General features: G+C 42.8%; 1 protein-coding gene across 1 annotated transcript in view; it reads left to right on the top strand.

Moving 5' to 3' along the window:
• Positions 1 to 1,342: 1,342 nt before the first annotated feature.
• The window catches only part of LOC124777177 (dehydrogenase/reductase SDR family member 11-like), a 128,173-nt gene continuing 107,799 nt past the window's right edge, over positions 1,343 to 21,716 (top strand). The window contains exon 1 of the mRNA XM_047252488.1: positions 1,343 to 1,468. The gene's annotated coding sequence lies outside the window, so the exon portion shown is untranslated. The remainder of the gene's footprint in view (positions 1,469 to 21,716) is intronic.

Genomic DNA, 21,716 nt, shown 5'->3' on the forward strand with positions numbered 1-21,716 from the left:
TTTCTACAGTCAGGAAATCGAAAAGTTACCCCAGAGTTGGCACACTGCTGTAAATATCGAAGGAGAGAATGTATTATTGATGACTAAAGTCTCTGTTGTGTTTATTAAACTTATGGAAAAACGCTATGAACTTATGAACCAACCTAATGCAGATAAATATACTTTTCTTTCCCTACTCTCTGTACTAGATGCGCGCATCCTGTGTACGACAAATCTTTAAATGTTTAAACCATAGAACACTTCAAATGTACGTTAAATCTTCAGTTAGTTATTCGTAAAACATGAAAATACAGTACACACTGTTGAAATAGTAAGTTGATGATTAATCTAACAAAAGTAACAGCAAGGCAGTTGTTATGATAGACATTTCCGTCGGCTGATGGCGCTCCAATTCGGGCTGCTAGATGTTTATGCCACTGTTCGTACGTTCAGAAGAGACGACACGGACCGAAAGACAGGACCGGCATTCAGTTGGCAGTCCTCTTCCGGCTGTGACGTGTCAACGTCAGCTGGGCAGATTCTCAGAAGTGAAGATTGTGCCTGGATGGCAAATTGCAGCAGGGAGGCTCCATAATGAGCTGGAACACACATGGAGGACGCACGGAACCCGTCAAATGAATACATCGTCTAAATATTAAAATATGCATTGTTACAAACTCACTCCGCTGATTGAGGAGGTTGTCCACTTCCTTCCGTTTCGCTGCATAAATCTCCAGTTACTCTAAAATATCCAGCCGTTTACTTTTTTCAACTTCATATAAAATTTGTAGTTGTTATTTTGGAGACATGTTTCGGTATTTATTAAATGCTGAAACAGGGGTAAAATTACTTGAACATCCACAAATGCGCTCTCCTCTTAAGCGATATTTAATTTGTAAGACCAACTCTCAGGTGCAGCAACAACAACAGTTTTGAATTATCATTTACACAGCTCTCAGTTTGTACTCAGCTGCTTACCACGTTAGTGATTTCAGATGTAAGGAAGTTGTCTTGCGCTCGATACACCAACACGAGGCATGCCCTTCGGAGGTCAGTTTAGCTTCCGCCGCTATACATAGACTTCCAGAACGCGCTAATTTTAGCACAGTGGCGATTTCTCTCCCGCGTATCTTCGTCAGCACTTTCTTCCCAGTAAGATTGTTTCCACCATTGTTTGTAATTACAAAGACTGTCAATTCGCACTTAAAGAAAGTGAGTCATTCAGACGTCAATTTTACAATCGTATAAAGAACAGATTTTCAACTGTTTGGCAGCGATGCAACGGCAGTACCATCTGGCGGAGATTGCAAGATGCGCTGTCCTCTCACTAGAGTGCTCTGTAGTCACTCCTCCACGCCATCGAGGAACGCAGTGTCGCAGATGGAGATCAGAGAAGACTGCATGCATTTCTTGTGTGCTCTGTGGTGATTCAGCAGCCTGCGTGACATCTTGGTGTGACAGCGCTACGCCACCGGTTCTCTTGCTGCAGGTACAATACTACTTGACTGTTTCAGACTTGCGTGATGAAGCGGTTCTGAGCATCTCGTGGGAGTTACCAATGACTCCTCGGAGAGTGCTTGTTAGAATCAGCTTCTACATATAAAAATGCTTCAGATCTACCGAGAAAATGAACTCAACGTTAATTTCAATAGCAGACTTGGGAAAAACTTAGTGCTGTTGAAAAGATTCGTACACTGAACATCTTTTTTTGTCTGAAATGTTACTTTTCTGTATTTTGCTCAGTTTCAATGACATCACAACCTGATCCTGGAGCTGACGATTTGAATAACATTTACAAAAAGAAAATGAAAGTTTATATGATAATGGATGTACTGTTTAATGTTGCAGTCAGAGATAAATTTTGATCACACACTTAAGTTTGAATCAGAGTTTTTCGCAATTGTAATACCCCTTAAACAAATTATTAGAAAAATTACATTTTTCTGTTTCGGTTTACTGTAATCGGTGTTTAATATGCTTTCCGCCTTGTTGTGAGCACAGTCGAACCCTGTCTTTGTGCACTTTACGTACCCTTCCATATCTGCATAACTACTGCACCCTGCATCCATTTTAAACCTACTTACTTCATTCAATTCTTTGTCTTTCTGTTTACAATTTTACTCCCCCCCCCCTCCCCACTTTACCCTCCTTACAAAATTAGGATTTCTTGATGCCTAAGGATGTGTCCTACCAACTGATCCATTCTTTTATTCAGGTTGTGCCACAAAGCAGTTTTTCAACAAGTGAATTAAGTGCGGTACCTGTTTATTAGTGACGTGATCCGTGTTCAGCATTGTTTTTGCAGCGCCAGATTTCAAAAGCTTCTGTTCCCTTCTTGTCTGTAAAATTTGTCGTCTGCCAACCACTTCTGTATAAGGCCATTCTTCAGACGAATACTTTGAAAACAGAATTCCTTACAGTCAAATCTATCTTCGCTATTAATAAATTATCTCATTTCAGAAAATCATTTTTATTGTTGACAAACTACAGTTTATGTCTGAGCTTCTCACTATTACCCTAGGTACCTATACAATGTAACAGGCTCCAAAAAATTACCACTGATCTTATAATGAAGTACTGGAAGGTTCTTTCTCTATGTTATAGGCGATATATTGCATTCAGCCATATGTCAATAGAGCTGCCATTTAATAAACTAATAGGAAGTACTGCCTGATACGATGCTTTCTTGTAGACAACGGAATTGTCAGCTAACAACCCGGCAGTGCTGCTGATCCTATGTGAGAAACCGTTCATACACGTGTTTTGAGGACATTAAAATCTTATAACGCTTTTTTTGGAACACCAAAAACGGAATGAAGCTGGGGATATAACTAACAACATGGTCGAGTGCATTTTTTGAGAATTAATAATTAATCTGTAAAGTAAAATGCCGTAACTGAAAGCAAACAGTTCAATAAAGGACTGTCACGAAACATTTGTGTTCGTTGCTCCACGTATGTCTTCTATTTTTATACCGATACTAGGTGCGAAATCCCGCAGCACGCATGTGGTACCAGCAGCGCATGAGGTAGGCGGAGCTTGTTGCTCTCACATCGCTCCTTTCCCTGCGACACTATGTTTGATCATCAGCAACTGCTTCCGTTGCTTTCCTCATCCATCCTGTGGAAACCTTCAGAGAAGTTCCACAATTAGCACGTATATGACGAGATGAAGCATGACAACAACGATTTTCTAAACGCAAGAGTTTGTTTGGTTATATGTATATTTCACCTGGCAGTATTAGGACCTCCGGGATTCCTCTTACATCTAACCAGTCATCCACGTTGAGCCAACACAACAATATGCATGAGCGGAAGGAAATAGTAATGATATTATTAATAATAACAATAATAGTTAATGAAAAATTAGCAAACATAATTCGTGAAACTGTAACAAATACATCCGTAGTTACATTTATGGGAGAAATATCTCTGCCATTTGAAGTAAAAACTGTTGTTAGACAAGGGGACGGCTGCTTACCGTTACTGTTGAGCTGTGTTGTGAAAAAAAAAGCTCAGGAATTTGGAGATAAAAAAATCGCAAAATAGAACTAATAATTCCGGGAAGGAAAACAAATAGAATCAAGATAAAACGCGTGGCTTTTGCAGGGGAATTTGCATTAGTTTCAGAAAATCTGACGGGGGCAGTTACTCAGATCTTCTGGAAAAAATAGCGAAAAAAACTGAACTCAGAACCTCAGCTGATAAAAAATTCAAGATAAATATAAAAACACCAAAGTACACAGAAACACAAATAGGTAAAAATAGAGTGTGGTAATTAATTTAAATATCCTGGAGAAACTGCACTGCAGAATGGACTAGAAAAATCTGCAATAAATGTAAGAGTTAATAGAATAGAAAGAGCATATGACTTGACAAAAACATGTGTCAACAAGAAAGGAATATCTAGAAAAACAAAACTACTACACTACACGACAGTGGTAAGACCAAAATATTTATATGCATGAGAGTGTTTAACGACGGACAGAATAGAGGTACTTGAAAGACCGATTATTAGAATAATAATCGATACAATGGAACTACAGATGGCTGGAAAGTGAGAAGCAAAGAGGAAAGCTACGAAATACAGAAAAAAATACCAAAAGTAATGACGAAACGTCGAAACTTCTACCAACACCTCTACCGACTGAATGAGATAGCGTAACGAGACGAATATGCTTGTACTACTGGAAAAAGAAATCGGTTACAGAAATAAAAAAGAACTGGGAAGAAACATCACAGAATCAGAAATAACAGAAAGAAACCGTTTTAAGAATAAATCCAGAAGGCTTTTCCTCTAGGAAAAAGAAACATGGGAAGAAGATGACGGAGTACTGCAAAAATAGAAGCAACAACAAAGAAAGCAGAGGAAACATAGTTGTTGCATGGTCCTTGTTGGTCAATACAAACATAAGCAAAAAATAAGCTACTTTCCTTGAGAAGACATACAGATTTTCTGAAATGGCAACATTTCCGCCTTAGACGGTAAGTACTGTTCACTTTCCACTATTGGCAAGCAGTAGTTGACATGCTTGAGGACAGGCTCCGTGAGTGTCCAGCCACTGGCGTAAGGCGGTCAAACAGAAAACCTGTTACACGTAGTCATGCGTAAAATTGCCGTAAAAAGAGTATAAAAAAAGTAGCATAAACAAGGACCCTGGCCATTGCGAGTGAACTGTACCAAAATAAACCGTCAGAGTAGCGGCAATCGTGAAACAGGTAATTAACATAGCAACTGTACCAGCAATGTATGGCTGCAGTACAGAATGAATCAGTGAGGAGCAGAAGTTGACTAATCAGAGTAAGAGCGAGAATCGGTTGTGTAAGTTTAGTAGATGAAAAAAATTAATTATCTTAATAAAATTCAATAAAACAATTTTGCGTGCAACAACTAACATACACTGTAAACGATGCATCGAAGCTCTTTTGGAGCATATCTGTTGATGAAAGTTTCTGTGGGTTCCTCGCCCCCATCTGTTGACACCTTCACACAAGCTTGAAGCGTATCCCGACTTATCCTGTTTCTTGATTTTGTCATCACCCTATTCAATGTATTGAATGGACTTTCTACGCTGGAAACGGAAACGGGAATGCACGGCACAAATTCAGCGAGTGTTCTCAGTGCTACATAGCCGATATTTGTCCTTAATATAAAAGAAGCAACGTCATCTGATATACTACTCGCAACATACGTAAACGAACGCAAGCGTACAATAACAGCGTCAACGTTTTTAAGTCCTAACGTCATGCAAGTTCGAAGTATGCACTTATTGTATCAATTTCACAGCCCTCTCATTTAAATGTTTTAATTTTATTTAATGTTTCATTTTCTACACTATTTCCGTCGCAATCGCAAAACCAGTCGACGTGTCTTAAATGTCATTGAGTTCCAGTAACAAGTATAAGGAGCTGCGAAATTCTGAATGATCGTTTTTTCGAAACTTTACTTCAGTTTGAGACGGCATTTAACGTATCGTCGAAAATCACTAAAACTGCAACGAAATTGTAGCTCATAATTTCTAACGAGATTGCTCCTGCCAAACCCGAACAGTCCATGTGTTGTGTTCAATTGCCATCATAATGGACTTCTAGCATAGGAATATTCCATGCACTGTACAGTAGGTACTGAACCAGCGGATGTCAACAGCTTCGGGTGTTTTTAAAACACAGTCTTCCAAAGCACATTAAATTTCATGAAAACGTTTTCTCGTTTCGAAACAGGGTGAAAAGCTCTATAAATGTCCTTAACAATAAGTAAAGTGCTTTTTATTATAGTTTGTTTATTCCTACAGTTGGTGGCAGCAACTGACAAAACATTTCTCTGATAACTGAGCACGGACCCCAGCGACAGAAGCACAGCAGCACGCAGGATCCCCTCACTTTGCTAAGCGTCCTGAACAGAAGTATGTCACCAGACTCGCTAGTGAGTCCGTAGAAAGAGGTTATAAGAGGCGTACAGTTTGGTTGGCCTGCATTTTCATCCGAGATTTTCAGAGATTAAGATAATCCATCCTTGAATTATTTTATTGAGTCGTAGTGTAGGATTTCCTCCTCCCTCTTTTGCCGTTAAGCTCTCGTGGTTGATGTCCCTCGCGGAAGCTGTAGTAGCGCGATGATATTCTCCAGAAAATACGGTTCTATGCCGTGTATTTCTAACTAACAACGCGGGTAACTATATTACTTGAAAATTATCTGTCGGTACCATTATGATGTGTTTATTCGAAAAAACGCCGTAAACTGCTAATAATGAAACAATATATCACTTTTACGACAGAACTCGCTGGAAAGTCACCCTCTTGGTGGCTGGCGAGTATGGCGCGCCTTCGATATCTCGCACTTTTTTTTTCTTTTTTTGAGTCATCAGTCTTCTGACTAGTGTTTTGCGGCCCGCCACGAATTTCTTTCCAGCGCTAACCTCTTCATCTCAGAATATCAGTTCCAACCTACGTCCTCAATTATTTGCTTGACGTATTCCAATCTCTGTCTTCCTCTACAGTTTTTGCCCTCTACAGCTCCCTCTAGTACCATGGGAGTCATTCCCTCATGTCTTAGCAGCTGTCCTATCATCCTGTCCCTTCTCTTTATCAGTGTTTTCCACATATTCCTTTCCTCTCCGATTCTGCGTAGAACCTCCACATTCCTCACCTTATCAGTCCACCTAATTTTCAACACTCGTCCTTATCACCACATCTGAAATGGTTGGATTCTCTTCTGTTCCGGTTTTCCTACAATCCATGTTTCACTACCATACAATGCTGTACTCCAGACGTACATCCTCAGAAATTTCTTCCTCAAATTAAGGCCGGTATTTGATATTAGTAGACTTCTCTTGGCCAGAAATGCCTTTTTTGCCATAGCGAGTCTGCTTTTGATGTCCTCCGTCCTCCGTCCGTCATTGGTTATTTTACTGCCTAGGTAGCAGAATTCCTTAACTTCATTGACTTCGTGACCATCAATCCTGATGCTAAGTTTCTCGCTGTTCTCATTTCTACTACTTCTCATTACCTTCGTCTTTCTCCGATTTACTCTCAAACCATAATGTGTACTCATTAGACTGTTTACTCCGTTCAGCAGATCATTTAATTCTTCTTCACTTTCACTCAGGATAGCAATGTCATCAGCGAATCGTATCATTGATATCCTTTCACCTTGACTTTTAATTCCGTTCTGAACGTTTCTTTTATTGCCATCATTGCTTCTTCGATGTGCAGATTGAACAGTAGGGGCGAAAGACTACATCCCTGTCCTATAACCTTTTTAATCCAAGCATTTAGGTCTTAGTGGTCCATTCTTATTATTCCCTCTAGGCTCTTGTACATATTGTGTATTACGCGTCTCACCCTGTAGCTTACCCCTATTTTTCTCAGAATTTCGAACATCTTACACCATTTGACATTGTGGAACGATTTTTCCAGGTCGACAAATCCAATGAACGTGTCTCGATTTTTCTTTAGTCTTGCGTCCATTATCAACCGCCACGTCAGAATTGCCTCATTGATGCCTTTACCTTTCCTACAGCCGAACTGATCGACATCTAACACAGCCTCAATTTTCTTTTCTTTTCTCATACTGACAACTGTGAAACAGCTGTTTTACAGCTTCGTTAGCTTAAACATTGTTTGTTTGGTTACTGAACTGAACCATTTCTTGCTTAGTAACATTGGTGTAAGGGAGTTTTTATGACCGTTAGAGCTTGATGAAGTAGGACTCGCATGTAGTACGACTGCAATCGCTACATATTTCAAAAAGAAAAGCGACAGGAAGCGATGACGGGCGAAAAAGTGGCTTGGAAGGCGTTCTAGACACGGCCGTACTAACACGCTAATAGAATTTGAAGCAGAGCCTGTTGACTATCGGAATTTTTTAAAGAATGAACGAGGAATCTTTCAACGAATTGGTGAACTTCCTTACGCCTTGTTTACTCAGAAACAGATTGTGGAAACAGTAAGATACATTATTGTGTAGGATCGGGAGGTAGTGCTGTTACGTATTTCAGTAATGAATAGTTAAAGCTTCTGAAACGACGAAAGTAAGTAGTTGCAGTGCTATTTTCCTGTACTTAAACACATAAATATTAATTACGTAATCAAACTACTCCTCCGAATGCACTTCAATAGATGATTCCTGTCATCTGCTTTTCCTGATGTACTCATATTCATATGGCGTCGCTTCATCAGTTTGCATCTCCACACATCACGATTTCTCGGCAGAATCAGCCGTTTATTACTCGTCTCCCTTACATATTACGACATACTGTGCAATACGTCGATTGAGCATCAATATTTTTAATGTTGTGCAGTCCCCTTCAGTATACTGGGCAAACCATCAGTACCGCTCTCAGACGGTCAGTTTTATTGTGCGATACCGATACTGTGCAATAAGTTTTGAGCATGTGAGGGTCCCTTTACGGCTAGCCAGTTCACCTCACCCTACAATCTATTGGCAGCGCCAGATGAGTCAGTGATTACTTTAGCTAGCGTGAGAACTGAAATCTTAACGCGCGCTTAATGCCTTCTGCAGTACTGTTTGAGCTTACTCAATACTACTAATATCTGCAGACGCCAAATAAAACGTAAATTTGGAAAATAAGGTAAATAAAAATATGGTTAGAAAATAAGGGTTACATTACAAGACCATCGAAAGAGCATGTTATTGATTTGCTACAACAGAGTTTTCATTTCTTAAATTCACCTTCAGTTGCTATAAATCATGTTTCAGCTGTAATACTCTTCAGTTCAACCAGACAGAAAAACTGTTCGAAGACGAAGTCGGTGTAACATAACAGAGTAGCAAAAACAATTCACTTTGGTTAAAAACACTTGTAGAATTGTCTGCCACTAAGGAAAAGTATTTACCATGGAGAACTGCTTCATCTTGACTGTCTGAAACGTCAGTAATTAAATTTAATAATTATGAAGTAGTGTATATGCTAAAGTATGTGGTCCTTTCACTCTGAAATTTAGCGCATTTTTTAGTACTACCTTACGAATTAGAGGTTCGTATTTCGTTGTGTGGATATAACAAAGGAAATACACACTTCGAACTAAAGAACACACCGCTTGGCGATTTAGCACTTCTTCAGTTTAATTTTTTTAATTATCTGCGATTGAATTGGCGCCTTTAATCCCCGTAATTTCCAGTTTTCAAGTGCATCGGATTTTGCAAGCTTTTCTGACTTGGCGTGCTTTTGTATTTTTCCCGTGCTTCCACTAACTTTTTAAAATTTTGTGAAAGACGCAAACATGAACACGATCCCTGTTTTTTGTACAGCTTTGATATCATTTTCTCACACAATATACAAAAAGCCCCACCCCGAAAGCGGTCAGAGTACAAGTTTCAACACTCTGCTTAGGATGGAGACTCAAGGATGGATCAAAAATATTACGTTCGAAGACTAAGGAAGAGTAACTAAAGATTCAGAAAGCATTTCGCCATCAGATCCACTAGCATCTCTTACAATAAATTCACGCTCGTCTAATATGTCTTCTCCAATATGGTTGTGCTGTATTTTACTAGAAAAGAATGCCAATAAAGTTTGTTGTTTCGACACTGTATTACGACGAATTGACGAAGACCGCATGCACAACTCAGTAACGTAGGAGTTGCAACAGTACAAAGAGAGGAAACTGAAATAACAATATTCATTCATTACATTACTCGGCATTGACACCTTCAGTCATACTACTAACTAAACTTATTAAATCAACAACACTTAATATAAGACATAAGATTCACACAAGATACGTTTTTGTTTCCAAAAGATAGTTATACCTACATATGTCAGCATAGACAGCCGAAAAGACTTGAAACTGCTGCTGGTTCAGAGCGAACATCTGTCGCACTGGAGTCATGACTCATTGTGTGAGACATCTGCCTCGTACTGTCTGACTGACATAGATGCTGTGTTGTCACCGCCAGACACCACACTTGCTAGGTGGTAGCTTAAATCGGCGGCGGTCCATTTAGTACATGTCGGACCCGCGTGTCGCCACTGTGTGATCGCAGACCGAGCGCCACCACAAGGCAGGTCTCGAGATACGGAGTAGCACTCGCCCAGTTGTACGACGACTTTGCTAGCGACTACACAGACGAAGCCTTCTCTCATTTGCCGAGAGACAGTTAGAATAGCCTTCAGCTAAGTCCATGGCTACGACCTAGCAAGGCGCCATTAGCCTTACATAGTTGACAGTTATCGTATGAAATGTCTCATTAAGAATGCTGCATACAACAAGGATAAATAAAAGTTAAGTATTCGAGGAGCTGCATACTTTTCTTATTAGAATTCACTATTTATCCTGTTCCAGAATTCACGCCCGTCTGCGTCAGATAGCGTGCATTTCGGCCTCCTCTATCTACAAGGTGTTGGCACATTTGCCAACACATCAGATGCCATACTAGGCTCTACGCCTCAGTCTCTTAATACTGGCTGTTGTACAGAAATGTAAGATGACTTAAGAGTATGCCTAAATAACTCCACCAAGTCACTTACAAAGAACTAGCATACTAGGTCCAAAGAGTCTTTGATACGCACATTCGTAAACAGTGCCACCAAATCAAAACTGACCATAATGTCACCGAGACAAAGGCGGTTCATTCTGCCGCTAAAATCGGATGATCTCTTAATATGACGTGCGCAGTGAACCACATGCAGAGCGAGGAGGCTGGCTAAGTAGTTCGGCCGTTTGTAAGTCAGTGAATCAATGATGGCTGCCATGAGGCGGAAGCGTGTCCCATTCTTCTGGGTCTTAGGTAGAACATAAACAGTAGGTGGTCTTGGTACCTGACAACGCCCTCTTCCAACGATGAGCGCTTAAGAAGCTCACATGTAACATTTATTATTCTCAATGATGGGTCGCGCGGGAGCTCCCAGTAAGTGCCTTTGTCCAGCAACGCACAGATCTTCGTGTTGTAATCCGCGTGTTCCATAATTACAGCTGCGTTTCCCTTGGTAAGCAAGATGGACCACCATCCTTTCGTCATTGCTTAGTGGGTGCTCAATCCTGGTAATGTTTGGTTCTGTTGGCTTTGCTTTCGTGACGATACAGCTAGTTTCAGGATGTATCTCGTTCACTGTTTTACTAGGGAATGGCTGCGGAGTACTTGGTGACTGCTCGTGCCATTTTAAAAACTTGTCGATAACGTTTTATTCAATTTTACCTCCTGGAAACTCTGTGTTCTTACATAGCATCGCGTGTTTCCCTCTCTGTCTCTCTCTCTCTCTTTCCACAAAGACTGAATCTGTTTTTGGCAGTCTCCAGCTTCTTTCATATTCCGATAACCTAATTTCCACAGCTGTACATACTGAAAAAGCAATGTAACGATGGCCTCTGAAGTGGTTAAAAAATGGTTCAAATGGCTCTGAGCACTATGGGACTTTACAGCTGTGGTCCTCAGTCCCCTAGAACTTAGAAGAGAACCTCCCCATCGCACCCCCCTCAGATTTAGTTATAAGTTGGCACATTGGATAGGCCTTGAAAAACTGAATACGGATCAATTGAGAAAACAGGAAGAAGTTGTGTGAAACTGTGAAAAAATAAGCAAAATATACAAACTGAGTAGTTCATGGGAAGATAGGCAACATCAAGGACACTGGTATTGCAGGAGCGCCGTGGTCTCGTAACGTGAGCAGCTGCGGAACGAAAGGTCCTTGGTTCAAATCTTCCATCGAGTGAAAACTTTAATTTTTTATTTTCAGTTTATGTGACAAACTCTTACGTTTTCATCACTTTTTTGGGAGTGATTATCACATCCACAAGAAAACCTAAATCGGGCAAGGTAGAAGAATCTTTTTTACCCATTCGCCAAGTGTACAAGTTAGGTTTGGTGACGCACATGCCGCCACCAGTGTCGTATAGAATATATCAGATGTGTTTTCCTGTGGAGGAATCGGTTGACCAATGACCTTTCGATCAAATGTTTTCGGTTCCGATTGGAGAAGCACGTCCTTTCGTCTACTAATCGCACGGTTTTGCGATGCGGTCGCACAACTTATTACACTAAACTTATTACAGTGAACAGAGACGTCAATGAACGAACGGACAGATATAACTATGCAAAAATAAAGAAAGTAAAATTTCCACTTGTGCGAAGACTTGAACCAAGGACCTCTCCTTCTGCAGCTGCTCACGCTACCACGAGACCACGGCGTTCCTGAGCTCACGTGCTCCTTGATGTTGCCTATGTGGCCCATGGACTACTCAGTTTGTATATTTTGCTTATTTTTTCACAGTTTCACACAACTTCTTCCTGTATTCTCAATTGATCTGTGTTCGGTTTATCAAGGCCTATCCACTGTGCCAAGTTATAACTAAATCTGAGGGGGGTGCGATGGGGAGGTTCCCTTGTTAGAACTACTTAAACCTAACTAACCTAAGGACATCACACACATCCATGCCCGAGGCAGGATTCGAACCCGCGACCTTAGCAGTCGCGCGGTTCCGGACTGCGCGCCTAGAACCGCGAGTGAAGTGGTTACTTGTATCACCTTAAGCACGTATGCCTTGAAAATGAGCATCAACCTAAGTTTCGCTATTACATTGTAAGTGGGAAGGGAGTGTCATTAAGTGTTGTATGCCATTTAGGACGCATAAGTCAGCGAACTGAGGCCACGTTAATGGTGAGCCACCATCAGTCTTGACATTGCGTCAGCATTATCAGTGATGCCTGTGCTTGTGAGGCCAGTGACGTCAAAAATTTTTGTCAACGCCGTGATCATTACCAACAGCGTGGTGCAATCAAGTCGTACGAAGAAGGAAAACAACATTATGTTGACAAGTAGTCCTGCGATTGATCAGCCGGGGCTAGCCATGATACTACGACTACGGGGCCACTGCCTACCTTGCTGTGCAAGAGTAAATGCCCTGATGACGGGTCCTATATTAGCATCAATTCATGGGCAGTGTTAGCGGTGTATGGCCAAGGCATTCATTCAAGTGGTGCACCAGTGTATGGGATGAAGCAAGACCAGGAACTTTAAATGTAGGCGTGGAAAAAAAACTGAACAATATTGACTAGTTACTGTCACTTCCGGCAGATTCTTTGTATGTATAGTAGTGTGGTTTGTATTTCATAGCAAGCTGTAGGTCCACCCATAAGCCTTTTCTCGGGCGAAGAACGAAAGGGTGTCTGTCTGCCAATAGAACCATGCCTAGCATGAGGAACAGTGGTAAGGTTTGCCATCTCGGAAAATTCATGCTGCAAACATGAAACTAACAAGGGAACCTCCCCATCGCACCCCCCTCAGATTTAGATATAAGTTGACACAGTGGATAGGCCTTGATAAACTGAACACAGATCAATTGAGAAAACAGGAAGAAGTTGTGTGGAACTGTGAAAAAATAAGCAAAATATACAAACTGAGTAGCCCATGGGCGACATAGGCAATATCATGGAGACACTTAGCACACGAGCGCCGTGGTCTCGTGGTAGCGTGAGGAGCTGCAGAAGTAGAGGTCCTTGGTTCAAGTCTCCTCATCAAGTGACAATTTCACTTTCTTTATTTTTGCATGGTTATTATCTGTCCGTTCGTTCATTGACGTCTCTGTTCACTGTAATAAGTTTAGTGTCTGTGTTTTGCGACCGCATCGCAAAACCGTGCGATTAGTAGACGAAAGGACGTGCCTCTCCAATGGGAACCGAAAACATTTGATCGCAAGGTCATAGGTCAACCGATTCCTCCACAGGAAAACACATCTGATATATTCTATACGACACTGGTGACGGCATGTGCGTCACATGACAGGAATATGTTGTCGACCCACCTAACTTGTACACTTGGCGAATGGGTAAAAGATTCTTCTACCTTGCCCGATTTAGGTTTTCTTGTGAATGTGATAATCACTCCCAAAAAAATGATGAAAACATAATAGTTTGTCACATAAACTGAAAATAAAAAAATAAACTTTTCACTCGATGGAAGATTTGAACCAAGGACCTTTCGTTCCGCAGCTGCTCACGTTACCACGAGACCACGGCGCTCATGCGTTTCCGCCGTCCTTGATGTTGCCTATCTTCCCATGAACTACTCAGTTTGTATTTTTGGTTATTTTTTCACAGTTCCACACAACTTCTTCCTGTTTTGTCAGTTGATCTGTGTTCAGTTTTTCAAGGCCTATCCACTGTGTCAACTTATAACTAAATCTGAGGGGGGTGCGATGGGGAGGTTGCCTTGTAAGTGATCTGAATGCTTCTCTGCGTACTTATACTTCAGTACGACGCGTTTTTTTTTTTGCCAACGATGGATGATTTGGTAGTAGAAGCATGCGGTTTGGTTACTCAGGAGAAATTCGATCTCGAAAATTACCTCTTTCTCATCAGAGGAAACAGGAACAAGTCATTCAGTGTCATCTCAGGAGAAGACTGGGGGGTGCAGCAAAATGTAGGCGGCCAAACAAACCATCTGGATCGGCTTGATACTGCTGCGACATTACCGCTGCCTGCTCGGTTTGAACGGTTTTTCAACGCAACTGGTGGGAGCAGTCGTGGAGCATACTGGGCTGTGACCTTCCATGTCATTTTTCCTTCGTGGGGGACAACAATCATTTAGAACTTCTTGAAAGAAATTTCCGCCACTTGGCTGTAAATTACTATTAGTTTATTTCACACAGTCATGATTTAGGCTTTGTAGCAAGCTCAAATGTCCGACCTGCCTGAAAGATATGTCAGCGTCGAAGTAAAGTACACAGTAAGGTGACAAATGTCGTGGGATACCTTATAATATTGTGTCGGACCGTCTTTTGCGCGGCGCACTGCAACAAATAGACTCCGTTGGAAGGCCCCTGCAGGAATACTGAGACATGCAGCTTCTATAGCCGTACAGCATTGCGAAACTGTTGCCGATGCAGGATTTTGTGTGTTAACTGACCTCCATATCATGCTCCATAAATGTTCGAAGGAATTCACGTCGGGTGATCTGGGTGGCCAAACCATTTACTCGAATGTTCTTCAAACAATCTGCGAACAACAGCGGCCCGGTGAACGGCGCATTGCTATCCATAAAAATTCCATCGTTGTTTGGGAACACGCAGTCAATGAATGGCTGGAAATGGTCTCCAAGTAGCCGAACATAACCACGTCCCGTCAATGATTGATTCATTTGGATCAGAGGACCAGTCCATTGCATGTAAACACAGCCCACACCATTAAAAAGCCACCACCAGCTTGCACAGTGCTTTGTTGGCAATCTGGGTCCATGGCTTGGCGGAGTTCGCACCACACTCGAATCTTAGCACCAGCTCTCACCAACATAAGGTTCTCCATTCGTCTACTGTCCAACCGATATGGTCAGGAGCCCATGAGTGCAGCGCCGTCGTGCTGTAAAGACTCTCGCGTCGGTCGTTTGCTGCCGTAGCCCATTAACGTCAAATTTCGCAGCATGGTCCTAAAGGATACGTTCGTCGCACGTCCCACAGTGATTTCTAAGTTATATCACGCAGTATTGCTTGTCTGTTAGTACTGACAACTCTAAGCAAACGCCGCTGCTCTTGGTCGTTAAGTGAAGGCCGTCGGGCACTGGGTTGTCTTTGGTGAGAGGTAATGTCTGAAATGTGGTATTCTCGGCACATTCTCGACACGTTGGAATGCGGAATATTGAATTCACTAACGATTACCGAAATCGAATGTCCTCTACATCTATCTCCAAGTACCAATCCGGGTTCAAAGTCTAATTCCCATCGTGCGGCCATAATCATGTAGGATACCTTTTCACATGAGTCTCCTGAGTAAAAACGACAGCTCCGCTAATGCCCTGCCAGTTTATTATACCTTGTGTACGCGATACTAACACCATCTGTACATGTGAATATCTCTGTGCCATGACTTCCGTCACCCATTTTAACTCGTTTTATAAATTAGTCTGAGTACATATCAAAGACACGTAACATAGCTGACATTGGGCACCGAAAATAAACGTTAATGAGGTGTATGGAGTTTTTGACAGCCAATGTATTGCTGTGGCCTGCACTCATCACTCCAGATATGTGTCTTTGATTTGTACTCAAATTTTCTTATACGACAACTGGATTGAAAGAGCAGATAACACTGTCTAGTCACGTTACTGTGACCACCTGTCACAATCCTGAATAACCACCTTTTGCAGTACAGGAGTACAGGAAAAGAATCAGTGTGGTCATGGCGGAACGTACCAACAAGGATGTCGAGCCACACCTGCCTTGGCTAGCTGCGCTAGTAGGAAAATTTTTGGAAATTTGTGGTAAGGTTCTTTGGGACCAAACTGCTGAGGACATCGGTCCCTAGGCTTACAAACTAATTAAGCGGCTACCCCACATGGCTCAGCTGCACTAGGTTTCTCGGTTGAGGATCCATGGAGTGAACAGCCCAATCGAGGAGGTCCTGCAGATTCTCGGTCGGTGGCCGTGCGAGTACGGTAAACCCATCCTGGTGCTCTCGAACCAAGCACGCACACTGCGAGCTGTGTAACACGTTACAGTGTCGTGCTGGTAGATGCCATCCTCCTAGGAAAAACAAACTGCGTATAAGTGTAGACATGGTACCCAAGGATAGATACATACTTGTCTACATCTACATCTACATTTATATTCCGCAAGCCACCCAACGGTGTGTGGCAGAGGGCACTTTACGTGCCACTGTCATTACCTCCCTTTCCTGATCCAGTCGCGTATGGTTCGCGGGAAGAACGACTGTCTGAAAGCCTCCGTGCGCGCTCTAATCTCTCTAATTTTACATTCGTGATCTCCTCGGGAGGTATAAGTAGGGGGAAGCAATATATTCGATACCTCTTCCAGAAACGCAACCTCTCGAAACCTGGCGAGCAAGCTACACCGCGATGCAGAGCGCCTCTCTTGCAGAGTCTGCCACTTGAGTTTATTAAACATCTCCGTAACGCTATCACGGTTACCAAATAACCCTGTGACGAAACGCGCCGCTCTTCTTTGGATCTTCTCTATCTCCTCCGTCAGACCGATCTGGTACGGATCCCACACTGATGAGCAATACTCAAGTATAGGTCGAACGAGTGTTTTGTAAGCCACCTCCTTTGTTGATGGACTACATTTTCTAAGCACTCTCCCAATGAATCTCAACCTGGTACCCGCCTTACCAACAATTAATTTTATATGATCATTCCACTTCAAATCGTTCCGCACGCATACTCCCAGATATTTTACAGAAGTAACTGCTACCAGTGTTTGTTCCGCTATCATATAATCATACAATAAAGGATCCTTCTTTCTATGTATTCGCAATACATTACATTTGTCTATGTTAAGGGTCAGTTGCCACTCCCTGCACCAAGTGCCTATCCGCCGCAGATCTTCCTGCATTTCGCTACAATTTTCTAATGCTGCAACTTCTCTGTATACTACAGCATCATCCGCTAAAAGCCTCATGGAACTTCCGACACTATCTACTAGGTCACTTGTGTTGATCATCACGTTTTCCAGGATGACAAATCACCCAGGGAATGCCACTAAATCATTCCCCAGTCCATGACACTCCCTCCTTGTTTGCTTTCCGGCGTTGCACGCCTGCCAACGACCATCTGTCCGATGGAGCATAAAACGTGATTCCTCTGGAAAGGCCACCTGTCATCACTCAGCGGGCGTCCTGTTTGCGGTACTGGCGTGGAAACTCCAGCCCTATTGATTGCATGAACCAGTCGATGGCTGCGGAGGACCATACGCAGCAACGTTCGCTGAACGATCGTCAGGGAGGCACTGTTGGTAATCCCTTGGTTCGTCTGCGTGGCCAGTTGCTCAGCAGTTGTCCGTTCACAACTCCGCAGCCGTCGGTCACCCCTGACAGTCCATGGCGCACCACAGTTGCCTTGGAGCCAGTTTTGGAAACGCCATTTTGCCATACACGATATACCGTGCGGTTATAATTAAATTTCCCTGTTTAACGCGTTGTAACACGAAAACTAATTACCACACGAGTACCAAACTTGGTAGCATTAATATCCAGAGTATGAGTTGCATGATTTCCATGCGTCACAGCGCCACCGTCCAGTTCCAACTACGGCCACCAGGTGCCGTGATAAGTCTTCATGATTCATAGACTCACACGCCTGACCAGATGGAGGGCACTTGCCGATGTGTCAAGATGAGCTTGGACAAAAGGAGCTGGCCATTATTGGTGAAGCTCTATTATCTAAACAACAGTAATATTGCAGCTTTACTTCGAGAATATCGCCAGCTTAAAGGATTACGGAAGGGTCCTCTTTCTCCGTCTGCTGTGCTGAGCATGATGAAGAAGTTGGAATCAACTGGATAACTGGGCGTCGCTCAGGGAAGAGGCTGCACTACAGGTGGTTGTGACATCGCTGTCGCTATGGCAGACAGCGCTGCGCGCAATCCCCGACCGTCAGGCAGTGCACGTGCTGTGTAGCGACAGTTGAACATCCTGTGGTCCACTGTACGGAAGGTGCTTCGAACCATTCTCAAATGAAATCTGCACAAGATGCGTATCGTACAGCAGCTTGCACCACAGGACGCACAACGACGTGTTGACTTCGTTCTGCACTTTCTTGCAAGGATTGAAATTGACTGCTCTAGACCATCCTATGGGTAGACGAAGCTCATTTTTCTCTGATGGGTGAGGTGAACACACAGAATTGCCAAGTGTGAGGATCTTCACCTCCAGTCACTGTGCATGAAGTTCCTCTGTATGGTGAACGTGTCACCGTATGGTGTGGTTTTACGGCTACGTTCATCATTGGCCCATTATTTTTTGAACAGGACCAAAGACATGCAGTTTGACTGGCCAGCGTTACTGCGATATGCTTCACCAACATGTTATACCGGCCCTACGGGAGAGAGACGCATTGAACTCAACATTTTTCATGCAGGTTGGGGCTCCACCGCACATCGCTCATGAAGTTCACCTGCTTCTCCGAAACACGCTTGGAAACGATCGAATTATCGGCCGATCGTTTCCAAATGCTTGGCCGGCACGATCACCTGATCTCACTCCCTGTGATTCCTGATTGTGGGGCTACCTGACGGACAGGATTTACCAGGGGAACATTCACACAGGTGCTGATCTGAAGCGCAGCATGTCAAGAGAGGTAGTCAGCATACCTACAGACATGCTTTGATCTGCTGTGCAGAGTGCAATCCTGCGCTTTCAGACTCTTCTGGACACTAATGGGCGCCATGTTGAGCTCCTTTTGTAGCAGTAATGGTACTGGTACGTAATGGTATCATGTACCGTAGCAGCGCATTAAAAGTGTTTCAATTGAATCAGTATCCGTGTTATAACGTGTTAAATAGGGAAAGTTTAATTATAACCACTCGGTACTTTAACCACGGTGACACGCGGACAGTTTATAAATTTTGCCGTTTCTAAAATGCTTCTACACTTAGCCCACAAGCCAATAATCATGCCCTTTTGGACGTCAGATAAATCGTCCCGTTTGCACTGTACGACAACGACTATACTGTTTTCTGTGAACGCTGGACACGCTCTGTATACTCTCCACTGCTAGTGCTGCCACCTGCGGTCTGTGTGTGGTTATTGTACGTTACACATTAATATGACTGGACCGTGTGTAATTATGTATATGACGACATGTCATGCAGCCATGACAGTTATTTTGTGACATTTCAACGTGCACTCGCGCTTTATGGCCATTCATAAAGCCGAAATCCTGATTGTGTGAAATAAATGGATAGTAAATTACACTCAAAGGACGGCAATTTCTTTCAAAAATACCGTTGACATTTTCAAAATGTAGTACAAGGTGTTAAAAAAGCAGCCATAGTTAATTTTCACTTTTTCCACTATCACCTCGTCTGATAAGCACGGTTATTCCAACACCAGTCTCCATATCTCTTGTGATTCCCAGTCCTATGCGGAGAGATGGTCTACCACATCGTTTTTCGTCGTCAGGCTTGTTCGATTCTCTGTAAACATCTGCACCAACAGACCGTTGTGTTTCATGATCGTCCATTGTTGCCAGCACTTCCACCAACGTGGCACTGATTATTGCTACATTGTTTCGCTGTAAATGTAGAAAACGAAATGTCGACGTACTTCATTTTATTAGTGGTTTGAGTCACTTTATTTTGGCCCCTCTAACGGCGTTCTTTGATACTTTAAAGCGAGAATTTGAAATTGTGACAAGGCTGCTAACATGTACCTGAAAACAAACAAAAAATTATTTAACCATTTTTCGAGATGAAAAATAAAACCTTATGACTATGTCTCTTAAAAACAATGTGGTGTGGAAGTCCACAGCAATATCTGCTTTATTTTTGTTACATGTAAAGCATAATGTACGAAATTCTAATGAATCAGTTGTGTTTTTGTTTCATAACTCGACTATACTATTTGTTTATTCTCTGTAATTCTCTAACAATACTTACATTTGCATGTTTTGCATCACTGATAAACGGTTTCTTTTTAACACATTCTAAGAAAAAAAGGACGCACCACGAAGGAATTATGTGAATGGGACGGAAATCGGCAGATGTGATGTGCATGTACAGACCAACAAATGATAACAATTTCAGAAAAATTGGGTGATTTGTTCAAGAGAAAAAGCTTCACAAACCGAGCGGTTCAATAACGCGTTGGTCCGCCACTGGCCTTTATGCAAGCAATTATTCAGGCTGGCATTGATTGACGAGAGTTGCTGGATGTCCTCCTGAGGAATACGGTGCCAAATCCTGTCCAATTGGCTCTTTAGATCGGCAAAATCCCGAGATGGTTGGAGCTCCCTGCCCATAACGTTCGAAACGTTCTCAACTGGAGAAAGGTCTGGCGACGTTGCTGGCCAAAATTGAGTTTGACAAGCACGAAGACGAGAGGTGGAAACTCTCGCCGTGTGCGGGCGGACATTATCGTGCTGAAATGTAGCACCAGGATGTCTTGACCTAAAGAGCGACAAAATGGGGCGTAGAAAATCGTCGACGTACCTCTGTACTGCACGGGTGACGCAGATGACAACCAAAGAGGTCCTGCTATGAAAAGAAATGACACCGCAGACCAACTCTTCTGATTGTTGGACCATATGGCGGGCGACACCCAGGTTGGTAACCCAAAACTATTCAGGACGTATGCAGACCGGGGCTCAGTTCGAAGCAAGACTCATCAGCGAAGACAAATTGCACTCTAGTGAAAGAGATTTCAGACCGAAGACGTCTCTGGAGGCTCCATAGACAATGGTGGGTTACCAACTTAACTGTCGCCAGTCGTACGGCTCGGCAACCAGGAGTGATGCTCTACGGTCTCACTTCTTTTCATAGCAGGACTCCTTTGGGTGTCATTCCCCCACCCTTATAGCACAGAGGTACGTCGACGATATTCTAAGCCCCGTTTGTTGCCCTTAATGGCAAGACATCCTGGGCTTAAATTTCAGGCACGATAATGCCCGCACGAACACGGCGACAGTCTCTTATGCTTGTCTTCGTGCTTGCCAAATCCTACCTTGGCCCGCAAGTCACCACATCTCTCCCTGAATGAGAACGTTTGGATTATGTATTATGAGCAGGGCTCTCCAACGATCTTAAGATTCTGACGAGCTAACGCGTTAATTGGACAGAATTTGGCACAATATACCTCAGGAGGACAACAACAACTCTATCAATCAATCCCAAGCCGAATAATGATTGCATGAGGGCCAGAAGCGGACCAACAAGTTACTGGCTTCCTCAGTTTGTAAAGCTCTTTCTCCTGAATAAATCGTCCAATTTTTCTGAAATTGTAATTATTTGTTTTTCTGTACATGTGCATCACCTTAGCGATTTCCGTACCATTCAG

The sequence above is a fragment of the Schistocerca piceifrons genome, chromosome 2, assembly GCF_021461385.2.
Source record: "Schistocerca piceifrons isolate TAMUIC-IGC-003096 chromosome 2, iqSchPice1.1, whole genome shotgun sequence".
NCBI classification, from domain to species: domain Eukaryota; kingdom Metazoa; phylum Arthropoda; class Insecta; order Orthoptera; family Acrididae; genus Schistocerca; species Schistocerca piceifrons.